Source organism: Hyla sarda, chromosome 4 (genome assembly GCF_029499605.1).
Source record: "Hyla sarda isolate aHylSar1 chromosome 4, aHylSar1.hap1, whole genome shotgun sequence".
NCBI classification, from domain to species: Eukaryota; Metazoa; Chordata; class Amphibia; order Anura; family Hylidae; genus Hyla; species Hyla sarda.
The window spans coordinates 357624729-357637988 of record NC_079192.1 but is presented as its reverse complement, the minus strand read 5'-3'; positions in this window follow the sequence as shown (position 1 = coordinate 357637988).

The window sequence follows — 13260 nt, the reverse complement described above, 5'->3', positions numbered from 1 at the left end:
CAGTTGCACTTAGATATTTTTTAAGTGTATTGTAGAGCATTTTTCTGCTCTAATCAGTGCATACCACATACCTACATCTAAGTAGTATACTATTTTGGCCAGCCAAAAGTGCACACCTGCTGCTGTTCTAGACAAATACTGTTTTAAGCGAAGTGAAGCGTATTGTACTCCCCTCATATACGCACTAAGTATGTCAGGCAGAGAAGTGCCATGACGTGCACAGAGGAGTGGCAGAGGCCTTAATTCCTCAGATCGCAGCAGAATAGGGGCGAGTGGCAGCAGGAGTCACAACGAGAGGCCTGAGCTCCCGTTATCAGCTAGCTGTCGTGTCTCGACCAGCAACCCATCTGCCATCGTCAATTAGTTAAGACAGTCATCCACTTAATCACAAGTAACATCTGATACCCCCAGTCAACAATCGCTGGGTTCCTCAGACACAACCCTCAGTTAGCATGGCCCGGGAGCAGTCCCTGTCCTCCCATTGCCTCTGTTCTATGCTGTTTCCTCCCCTACAGAAGTATCTTATGCTGTGGATTCACTATTCACTGAGGACGATCTAATCTAATAGAGGACAGCCAGCAGCTACTGCTCAGCCAAGAAGTGGAGAAGACATCCACCGCTTCCTCCGCTAGGCGGGCAAGTAGTCATGAGGAGAGTGAAGTGAGAGGCGGTGTTGCCAGGGTTCAGGGTTCTGAAGCAGACACTGTTGAGGAACCTGAGGAGGACATCAGTGACGTGCAGACACTTGTTGATGATGATGAAGCCGGCTGCAGAAGGGGCTTCATCATCATCATCATCAGGAGAAGAGAGCTGGTGGTTGCCCGTGAGGCAGCAGCTGAGCCAGCAAGGTGGTAGCATGGTTGGCAGTCAGCATGGTGGCAGAAGTGGAAATTCTGGAGCCAAACATGCCCGGGGGAGACCACCTTCCCGGGAGGTAGTGGAACAGGGGTTCCTGGAGAGGGCGGCAGTAGCAGTCAATTAGTGCGGACTGTTGGTAGGAAAATCAGCTACTCGGCAGTGTGGCAGTTTTTCTTCAAGCATCCGGAGGAGGTTCACATAGCCACATGCAAGATATGTTGGCAGAAGGTGAAGCGTAGCCAGGGTCCCAGTGTTGGCACCATGGCCCTGCGTCAACAAATGCTTTTCCACCATAAAGCAGCCTGGGAGAACCGTGGCTCCGATGTAGTGGTACAGCCTTCTGCATCACCCAGTGGCACGCCGCTACCTCTTTCAGCCAGCCAAGGCTCCACCATCTCAGCCGAAGGGAGCTGTGTGTCATACCCTCCTTCTGTAGCTCCAGAACTCCTGCTCCTCCTACTTTTAGTCTGTCATTTCTCCAACAATCCATCGGCAAAGTCATGTCCAAGAGACAACAGTATGCGCCCACTCATCCAATGGCACAGAAGCTGAATGTGCTCCTGTCTAAGTTGCTGGTGCTGCAGTCCCTCCCTTTTCAAGTGGTGGACTCTGCACCTTTCAGAGAACTGATGGCTTGTGCCGAGCCGAGATGGAGATTCCCAAGCCATCATTTCTTTGCGAAGAAGGCAGTACCAGCCCTGCACTATTTTGTGGAAGAGAAGGTTGCCCAGTCCTGGAGCCTGTCGGTGTGTACCAAAGTGCACGGCAGCGCCGACGTCTGGAGCTGTAACTACGGTTAGGGACAATACATGTCCTTTACGGCTCACTGGGTGAATGTGGTTCTTGCACAGCCACAACCCCAACTTGGACAGGTCATGCTGCTTCCTCCTCCATGCTCTCAGGCTCTTGGTCCTGTGACAGTGTGCGACTCCACCTCCTCACCCTCCACCGTGTCCTCAGCTTCCAATGCCCAGACAAGTCTCAGTGGCCCTTCAGCATACCATGTGTTCAGTGCACGGCACTGTCACGCTGTTCTTCACATGGTTTGCCTTGGCAAAAAGAGCCACACAGGGGAAGAACTGCTAAAAGCCATTCATAAAAAAAATCGGAGCATGGCTTACTCCACGAAAACTAGAAATGGGAACCATGGTGACTGACAAGGGGAAGAACATCTTGCATGTGCTGCTACAGGAAAGGCTGAGCCATGCGCTCTGCATGGCACACATGTTCAATCTGGTTGTGAAGCAGTTCTTGAAGTGTTCCCCCCATTTGCAAGTCATCCTATCAATGGGAAGGAAACTTTGAATGTATTTCTGCCACTCGTACACTGCAAAGCACAGCCTCTTTGAGCTGCAGCATCAGAACGGTGTCCCCCAACATAGTCTGATTTGTGACATTGCCACACGTTGGAATTCCACCCTCCATATGTTGGACCGACTGTGCGAACAGAGAAAAGCCGATTTCTTGATTATCCAAGCGGATAGGGGGACTCCCCTTTGTAACTTCAATGTGAACCAGTGACAGCTCATACGTTATACCTGCCATTTGCTCAGGCCCTTTGAGGAAGTGACATTAATAGTAAGTCGCCAGGATTATGGGATAAACTACGTAATTCCACTGCTTCATTTCTTACAACATGTGTTGGAAATGATGGCTGGTCAGGGAACTGGAGACGTGGCGCCTACATGTCACGGCCACATGAGCCCTGTGGGGGCTGAACTGGAAAAGGAGGAGGATGAGGGGTAAAGTGGAGCACAGTGTAGGTTTTGCCAAATGGACGATTTTTCTAGTAATCTGACAGGAGAGGAGGAGCAGGAGCAGCCAGAGGAACTAGAGGATTATGAGGAAGGCAAGAGAGAGGACCCACACCGTGACAGTATGCAGTGGAGATGGAGACAGGGAGTCCCTCCAAGTCACTTGCACAAACGGCACGATGCATGCTCACTTGCTTTCATAGTGAAAGCCGAATTGTCACCAATCGGCAGCGGGATGACTTCTGGATCTTCACCTTATTGAACCCTCGCTACCGAAACAAAATAGGGGCCTTTTTTTACACAAACTGAGAGGGAGGACAAAATGACCTACTAAAGAGACATCCTATGTAGTCAGTTGGCCGATGCCTATCGGCGCCATCGGCCATCCTCTGGCAGGTCTAAATCAGGGGGGCCCCTGGGTGCTGGGGAGGGGTGGGAAGGCAGAAGCAGTACCAGCTCCATTAGCAGCAACCTGAGTCTACAGTCGCTGATGAGTAGCTTTCTTCACCCGCATAGTGAAGCAATTCATCAGCAGCAGGTACACCTGGAGCAGGACCTGAACCAGCAGGTGGTGGAATACCTAGATATGCCCATGCCAAGACACCTTGAAGGACTTCTAGGCAGCCAAACTTGATTTGTGGCCGCAACTAGCAGAGTTAGCCCTGGAAAAGCTGTCCTGCCCGACCAGTAGTGTGCCATCAGAGCGGGTGTTTAGTGCCGTGGGGTCCACAGTGACCCCAAGAAGAACTTGTCAGTCCACGAAAAATGTGGAGAGACTGACCTTTGTGAAGCTGATCCCGGCATGGATCTGCCAGGATTTCCAACCACCAATGCCTGATGCATGAGAGTAGATTGACCATGGTGCCACACCAACACTTCACAAATATGGATAGGGCAAAACAGTTTTAAGGTGCTGCTCCCCAGTTACAAACATTTCTCCGCATCAGACCTTTATTCACCCACCTTACTCATCGGGTACTGGTATTGCCACCCACCGCACCACTCTGTCACCAGGTCACTTTCGGGACTCATGATGCTGCTGCTGCCACCTCCAGGCTCATTCAGCCACTATATGATCTCTTCTCATGCTTCAGCCAACTCCAGCAGTGTCATTCAGCCACTATATGTTCTCTTCATGCTTCAGCCACCTCCAGGCTGTCTTATTCTGCCACTATATGGTCTCTTCTCATGCTTCAACCACCTCCAGGCTGTGCCATTCATCCAATATATGGTTTACTGATGCTTCAGCCAGCCCCAGTTTGTGTCATTCAGCAACTACATGGTTTAGTGATGCTGCTGGACCTAGGACATTACCTAGCACTAGGTACCATACATATTCAATGGAAATTTCAAAATTCATCTTTTATTCTTAGAGATTGTGAGGCCCTATTGTGTACTCATCTGCCGCCAACTCCAGGTTATGCCATTCAGACACTATATGGTCTCCTCATGCTTCAACCAACTCCAGGCGATGTCATTCAGCCAATACATGGTTTACTGACATTTTTATGGTAGCACTAGCTGTCCTAAAGCTTCAATTTACATTTCAACATTTGTCTTTTAATCTTAGGGATTGTGAAGCCCTACATAGTAACATAGTAACATAGTTCATGAGGTTGAAAAAAGACCAGAGTCCATCAAGTTCAACCTATATCCCTAATGAGTCCCTACTGAGTTGAGTTTATCCAGAGGAAGGCAAAAAGAACCTCATACTAGAGGTAAAAATTCCTTCCCATCTCCAAATATGGCAGTCAGAATAAATCCCTGGATCAACATTCTGTCCCTTTAAATCTAGTATACGTAACTAGCTATGTTATTCCTCTGCAAGAATGCATCCAGACCGGTTTTGAACTCTTTTACAGAGTTCTCAATGACCACCTCCTCAGGCAGAGAATTCCACAGTGTCACTGTTCTTACAGTAAAGAACCTCCGTCTGTGCTGGTGTAGAAACCTTCTTTCCTCTAGATGTAGAGAATGCCCCCTTGTTATAGATACAGTCCTGGGTATAAATATATAATGGGAGAGATCTCTGTACTGTCCCCTGATATATTTATACATAGTTATTAGGTCTCCCCTGAGCCTTCTTTTTTCTAAACTAAGCAACCCTAATTCTGAAAATCTTTCTGTGTACTGTAGTCCTCCCATTCCCCGTATTACTCTGGTTGCCCGTCTTTGAACCCTCTCCAACTCCACTATATCTTTCTTGTACACTGGTGCCCAGTACTGTACGCAGCATTCCATGTGTGGTCTGACTAGTGATTTGTACAGCGGTAGAATTATTTCCTTGTTGTGGGCATCTATGCCCCTATTGATGCACCCCATGATTTTATTAGCCTTGGCAGCAGCTGCCCGACACTGGTCACTACAGCTAAATTTACTATTAACTAAGACTCCTAAGTGCTTTTCCATGTCAGTTGTCCCAAGTGTTCTCCCAATTAATACATAACCCCAGCCCGGATTTTTTCTCCCCATATGTATTACCTTACATTTATCAGTGTTGAACCTCATTTGCCACTTCCCAGCCCAAACCTTCAACCTATCCAGATCCATTTGTAACAGTGCACTGTCCTCTATAGTGTTTACAGCTTTACAGAGTTTAGTATCATCAAAGATTGCTACTTTACTATTCAACCCCTCTACAAGGTCATTAATAAATATCTTAAACAGAACAGGACCCAAGAAGGACCCCTGTGGTACCCCACTAGTAACAGTCACCCAATCTGAATAAGTACCATTAATAACCACCCTCTGTTTCTTATCACTGAACCCCATCCTTCTCATTTTATGCACCAACCTTTTATGAGGCACCGTATCAAATGCTTTGGAAAAATCCAGATATACGACATCCAGCGATTGACCCTGGTCCAGTCTGGAGCTCACCTCCTCATAGAAGCTGATCAGGTTAGTTTGACAGGGCCGATCCCTCATAAAGCCATGCTGATATGGAGTCATACATTTATTTTTATCAAGATACTCCAAAATAGCATCTCTTAGAAAACCCTCAAACAATTTACATACAACGGAGGTTAAACTAACAGGCCTATAATTTCCTAGGTCACCTTTTGTTCCCTTTTTAAATATTGGTACCACATTTGCTATGCACCAGTCCTGGGGAAGAGTCCCTGTTACTATAGAGTCCCGGAATATTAAAAATAGGGGTCTGTCTATTACATTACTTAATTCCTTTGGAACACGGGGGTGAATGCCATTCGGACCTGGTGATTTGTCTGTTTTGATTTTTTGTAGGCGGCACTGTACTTCTTCCTTTCGCTGTATTTCACCTGGCATTTCATTTTCCTCGGTGAACACAGTGGAGAAGAATTTGTTTAATATATTAGCTTTTTCCTGATCCCCGTTTATAATTTCTTCCTCATAATTTTTTAAGGGGCCCACACTTTCATTTTTGACCTTTTTGCTATTTATATAGTTAAAAAACATTTTGGGGTTAGTTTTACTCTCTTTGGCAATAAGTCTTTGTGTCTCTATTTTTGCGGCTTTTATCTGTTTTTTTTTTAAATATTTTACATTTTCCTCTATAGCTTTTTAATGCTTCTTCACTGCTGTCCTGTTTTAGTATTTTAAATGCTTTATTTTTGTCATTTATTGACCCTTTAATGTTTTTATTCATCCACATTGGTTTTCTTTTATTTCTGACCCTTTTATTCCCATAAGGTATATATTTATGACAGTGATAATTTAAGATATCTTTAAGTCTCCCATTTAGTGTCAGTATTCTTGTTTTTGAGTAGTGTTGCTCTCGATTATTCGCAATGCGAATTTTATTCGCGAATATCACATATTCGTTAATTCGCAAATATTCGCAAATATAGCACTATATATTCGCAATTACGAATATTCGTTTTAATTTTTTTTTACAGTACACATCACAGTGATCATCCCTCTCTGCTTCCAGCTTGTGTGATGTAAAGAAAGCTCTAATACAACTGTGTGAGAATTTTCGCACATGCAAATTTTAGTATATGCAAATTTTCGCATATGCAAATTTTCACATATGCAAAAATAAAACGCGAATATTACGAATATGCAAATTTAGCGAATATATGACGAATATTCGTCCATATATTCGCAAAATATCGCAAATTTGAATATGGCCCTTGCCGATCAACACTATTTTTGAGGACAATATCCCATTTTATATTGTTAAGGGCTTCTCTGCGCTGATCAAACTTTGCCTTTCTAAAGTTCATTGTTTTTGTGGCCCCTCAAGAGATTCTCTTATTTAAGAATAAGTTATAATGTATTATATTACTAGCTGAATACCCGGCGATGCCCGGTTTTTCTTTCCTAATCCTTGTTGGGGAGGAAAATAAACAAAGGAGGAAGCTTTTGACTTCATATCCCGTCCTCAGATATTGCTGTCATATCCCAACCCCATATCCCAACCTCCTATCCCGTCATCATATCTCAACCTCACATCTCGTCCTCACATCTCGTCCTCATATCCCGTCCTCATATCCTGACCTCCTATCCCGTCCTCCTATCCCGACCTCCTATCCTGTCCTACTATCTCGACCTCCTATCCCGACCTCCTATCCCGACCTCCTATCCTGACCTCCTATCCTGACCTCCTATCCCAACCTCCTATCCCGTCCTCCTATCCTGTCCTCCTATCCAGTCCATCTAACCCAACCTCCTATCACGACCTCCTATCCCGACCTCCTATCCCGTCCTCCTATGCTGTCCTCCTATCTCGACCTCCTATCTCGACCTCCTATCCCGACCTCCTCTCCCGTCCTCCTATCCCGTCCTCCTATCTCTACCTCCAATCCCGTCCTCCTATCTTGACCTCCTATCCCGACCTCTTATCCCGACCTATTCCGATCCTCCTATCCCGTCCTCCTAACCCATCCTCCTATCCCGACCTCTTATCCCGACCTCTTATCCCATCCTCATATCCTGATCCGTAATATGTGTACCAGTTATTGAAATATCTCTAGCCGCACGGAAGTTATGTGGGAACATACATTTCCCATTGATTTGCATGGGACTTTAAACAAAAACTCCAACCCTCACAAATGGGGGAAGTTAAGGGTTAAATAAACTATCCTATATTTTAAGTGGACATATAAGTAACATGTGACCAAGTATTATCGAAATATCTCCAGCCGTTTGGAAGTTATGCAGTAACATATATTTCTCATTGACTTGTATGGGACTTTAAACATAAACCCCGCCCCTGGCAAATGGGGGATAGTAAGGGTTAAATCACCTGTCCTATGTTTGTTGTTGACATATAAGTAACATGTGTGCCAAGTTTCATGTTAATATCTTTAGCCGTTTGGACGTGATGCTGGAACATACACACATGCATACATACATGTACACACACACGTTGAGTTTTATACATATATATATATATATATATATATATATATATATATATATATATATATATATATGATCACTATTTCCCAGGTGTCCTTTTACCTGCACATTAGTTACTCTGTCAGGTACGTTGGTTAATATTAAGTCTAGTAGGGCGCCTCCTTTGGTCGGGCTCTGCACCATTTGGGACAGATAATTGTCTTTAGTTATAGTCAGAAACCTGTTTCCTTTATGAGATTCACTGGTCTCAGTGTCCCAGTTTATATCAGGAGATTAAAGTCCCCCATTATTATCACCTCATTTTGATTTGCTGCTTTGTTTATTTGCCTCAGTAATTGATCTTCTGCCTCTTCCATTATGTTTGGTGGCTTATAACAAACCCCTATCATAATTTTTTTTATTTTTATCTCCATATATTTCTACCCATAATGCCTCCACATTATCATCTCCCTCCCATATATCATCCCGCAGTGCGGCCTTCAGACTTGATTTCACATACAGACAAACTCCTCCCCCTTTCCGTTTTTTCCGATCCTTCCTGAATAGACTGTAACCCTGTATGTTGACCGCCCAGTCACAGCTATCATCCAACCAAGTCTCTGTTATACCCACTATGTCATAATTTTCCTCAGACATCAACCACTCCAGTTCATCAGTTTTATTGGTTAGACTTCTGGCATTAGTCATCATGCAATTCAATGGTGTATGTTGTTTCTTCATATGAAGCCTATCCCTATTAACTATTCTAATCCCCCCCTCCGCTCCACCCCCAAGTACATTAATAAGTCCCCCCTCTCTATCTACACTGTCTTCCCCCTCTATGTTATAGGTTCCCTCCCCCCAGTCCATAGTTTAAACACTCCTCCACCCTTCTAGCCATCTTCTCCCCGAGCACAGCTGCACCCTCCACATTGAGGTACAGCCCGTCCCTACGGTAGAGCCAGTAACCGACAGCGAAGTCAGCCCAGTTCTCCATGAACCCAAACCCCTCCTTCCTACACCAGATTCTGAGCCACTTGTTGACCTCCCTGATCTCCTGCTGCCTCTCTGGTGTGGCTTGTGGTATAGGTAATATTTCAGAAAATATTACCTTGGAGGTCTTTGCCTTAAGCTTGCGGCCTAAGTCCCTGAAATAATTTTTAAGGACACTCCACCTACCTCTTACTTTGTCATTGGTGCCAATATGTACAATGACTGCTGAGTCCTCTCCAGCCCCACCCAGCAACCTGTCAACCCGATCCGCGATGTGCCGAACTCGAGCGCCAGGAAGACAACACACTGTTCGGTGATCCTGGTCTTTGTGACATATCGCTCTGTCTGTCCCCCGAATAATTGAGTCCTCCACTACTAGTACCTGTCTAGCCTGCCCTGCACTCCTCCTTCCCTCCTTACTGGAGTAGACACCCCCCTGGTGGTCAGAGGCAGTATCTTGCTGCAGTACTGCTAGCTCTGAAATGTCATCCCCCTCATCTGCCAACAGGGCAAACTTGTTGGGGTGTGCCAGTTCATGACTAGCCTCCCTGACACTTTTCCCTCTACCCCGTTTTCTAGTTCTAACCCAGCTAACTGCCTGACTGTCCATCCGACTATTATCCCCCACCTCTACTCCAGAGAGTGCTCTGTGAGCAGGAGACTCCTCTCCATGTTGTCAGTGCTTCTCAATGTTGCCAGTCGCTCCTAGTGTCTACTCATGCTGCTGCTAACTCCAAGCTGTGCCATTCTTACACTATATGGTCTCCTCATGCTTCAGCCACATTCATGCTGTGTCATTCAGCCACTATATGGTCTCCTCATGCTGCCAACACATCCACGCTGTGTCATTTAGCCACTATATGGTTTCCTCATGCTTCAGCCACATCCAAGCTGTGTCATTGAGCCAGTATATGGTCTCCTCATGCTGCCAACACCTCCACGCTGTGTCTTTCAGCCACTATATGGTCTCCTCATGTTTCAGCCACATCCAAGCTGTGTCATTCAGCCAGTATATGGTCTTCTCATGCTGCCAACACCTCCACGCTGTGTCATTCAGCCACTATATGGTCTCCTCATGCTTCAGCCAACTCCAGGCTGTGTTATTCAGCCACTATAAGGTATCCTTATGCTTCAGCCACCTCCAGGCTGTGCCATTCATCCAATATATGGTTTACTGATGCTTCAGGCAGCTCCAGTCTGTGTCATTCAGCAACTACATGGTTTAGTGAGGCTGCTGGGCCTAGGACATTACCTATACATGTTTATGGCAGTACTAGGTACCATACATCTTCAATGGAAATGTCAAAATTCATCTTTTATTCTTAGTGAGGCCCTATTGTCTACTCATCTGGTCTCCTCACAGTTCAGCCAACTCCAGGCTGTGTCATTTAGCCAATATATGGTTTACTGATGCTGCTGGGCCTAACATTTTTTTTATGGTAGCACTAGATTACAGGCATCGCTGTTAGAATCACTGCCGCAGAGCGGTACAATGACAGAGCCTGGAGGTGGCATCAGTATGAGGAGACCGTATTGTGGCTGAATGACACAGTGTGGATGTGGCTGAAGTATACGGAGACCATATAGTGGCTGAATGACACAGCATGGAGGTGTTGGCAGCATGAGGAGACCATATAGTGGCTGAATGACACAGCATGGAGGTGTTGGCAGCATGAGGAGACAATATAGTGGCTGAATGACACAGCTTGGATGTAGCTGAAGCATGAGGAGACAATATAGTGGCTGAATGACACAGCGTGGAGGTGTCCTAGCTGCCCTAAATCTTCAATTTAAATTTCAACATTTGTCTTTTAATCTTAGGGACTGTAAAGCCCTAGTGTCTACTCATGCTGCTGCCAACTCCAGGCTGTGCCATTCAGACACTATATGGTCTCCTCATGCTTCAGCCACATCCAGGCTGTCATTCAGCCACTATATGGTCTCCTCATGCTGCCAACACCTCCATGCTGTGTCATTCAGACACTATATGGTCTCCTTATGCTGCCAACACCTCCACGCTATGTCATTCAGCCACTATATGGTCTCCTCATGCTTCAGCTACATCCAAGCTGTGACATTCAGCCACTATATTGTCTCCTCAAGCTACCACCACCTCTACGCTGTGTCATTCAGCCACTATATGGTCTCCTCATGCTTCAGCCACATCCAGGCTGTCATTCAGCCACTATATGGTCTCCTCATGCTGCCAACACCTCCATGCTGTGTCATTCAGCCACTATATGGTCTCCTTATGCTTCCGCCACATCCACGCTGTGTCATTCAGCCACTATACGGTCTCCTCATACTGATGCCACCTCCAGGCTCTGTCATTGTACCGCTCTGCGGCATGGATTCTAACAGCGATGCCTGTAATCTCCATGTCATACTGAATAACAGTATTATTTCACTACCCCAGAACACTCCATATGCGTGTTAGAACACAGCAAAGTTTTCTACACCCCTATTGAGGTTCTCTGCAGGCCAGAAATAGCCATTTTTTATTTCGATTTGCCGTGAATAAATTCGGATCGAACTAAATTTTTTCAAAAAATTCGGCAAATTGGCCAAATCAAAATTTTCAAAAGTTCACTCATCTCTAATGTTAACAAGATCTGCTTAGAATGCTCTTAAACATGTCCAAAATCAGCTTGTGTACTTTATTACTAAGGGCAACGTCCCAATCTATGACACTGAGGTCATCTTTTAGTTGGTGAAAGTTGGCATTCTTTAAGTGTACTGTTTTTGTATCCCCACTTGTAGAAATTCACTATCACTATTACCAAGATAACCCCCTACCTCTACTTTGGATACTATACCTGGTTAGTATAAGGTCAAGAAATGAGCCCCCTCATGTTGGTCCTGCACTAGTTAGAAAAGGTAACTGTCCTTTGTTATTGCCAAAAACCTGTTTCCCTTGAAGGACCTTCATATTTCAGCTCCCGAGGCTATATCAGGGTAGTCCCCATAATAATGACTTCCCCCTTTCTTTGCTGTCCCATCTATTTGTCTTATTAGTAGGTTTTCTGCTGCTTCCATTATACTTAGTGACTTATAAAAAACCCATATCAGTTATTCATTATTCTTAGCCCCTCTCCTTATTTCCACCCATGGAGACTTCACATGGTAATTTTCTGTACATGTGTCTTTATGCAGAATGGACGTAAGACAATAGTTTACATATAAGTAAACCTCTCCCCCTTTCTTGTAAGGTTACCTTGTAAGGTCAAACTATACAGTTGTATATTAACCACCCAGTCACAGCTAACAATTAGAGATGAGCAAACTTTTGAAAAATTCGATTCAGCCGATTCGCAGAATTTTTTCGCTAATTTATTTGCGGTGAATCTATATTAAAAACAGCTATTTCTGGCCTACAGAGAGCCTCAATAGGAGTGTAAAACACTTGTGCTAGGGTAGTGAAATAATACTGTTATTCAGTATGACATGCAGATTACAGGCATTGCTTTTAGAATCATTGCTGCAGAGCGGCACAATGATAGAGCCTGGAGGTGGCATCAGTATGAGGAGACCATATAGTGGCTGAATGACACAGCGTGGAGGTGTTGGCAGCATGAGGAGACCATATAGTGGCTGAATGACACAGCCTGGAGCTGGCAGCAGCATGAGTAGACACCAGGCCTTCACAATCCCAAAGGAAAAAAAGATGAATTTTGAAATTTAAATTGAAGATTTAGGGTCGCTAGTGCTACCATAAAAAATGATTCGGCCCAGACCCAGGCCCAGCAGCATCAGTAAACCATATATTGCCTGAATGACACAGCCTGGAGTTGGCTGAAGCATGAGGAGACCATATAGTGTCTGAATTGCACAGCCAGGACTTGGCAGCAGCATGGGTAGACACTAGGGCTTCACAATCCCTAAGATTAAAAGATGAATTCTGAAATGTAAACTGAAGTTTTTGGGGTAGCTAGTGCTACCATAACAACATTTTTATTCCCAGACCCATTCCCAGCATCATCAGTAAACCATATATTACCTGAATGACACAGCCTGGAGCTGGCTGAAGCATGAGGAGACCATATATAGTGTCTGAATAGCACAGCCTGGAGTTGGCAGAAGCATGAGAAGACCATTGAAATTTAAGAAATTTAAATAGAAATTTAAGATTTTTAAATTGAAATTGAGGGTTTTGAAATTGAACTTTTAACTTTCAGTGTCCCGGGCAACGGCATGTGGGTACAAAGGACCAAATCTAACAAGGAGTCACATGTCATATGGCAGCACAATGACAGAGCCTGGAGGTGGCATCAGTAGGAGGAGACCATATAGTGGCTGAATGGCACAGCCTGGAGTTGGCTGAAGCATGAAA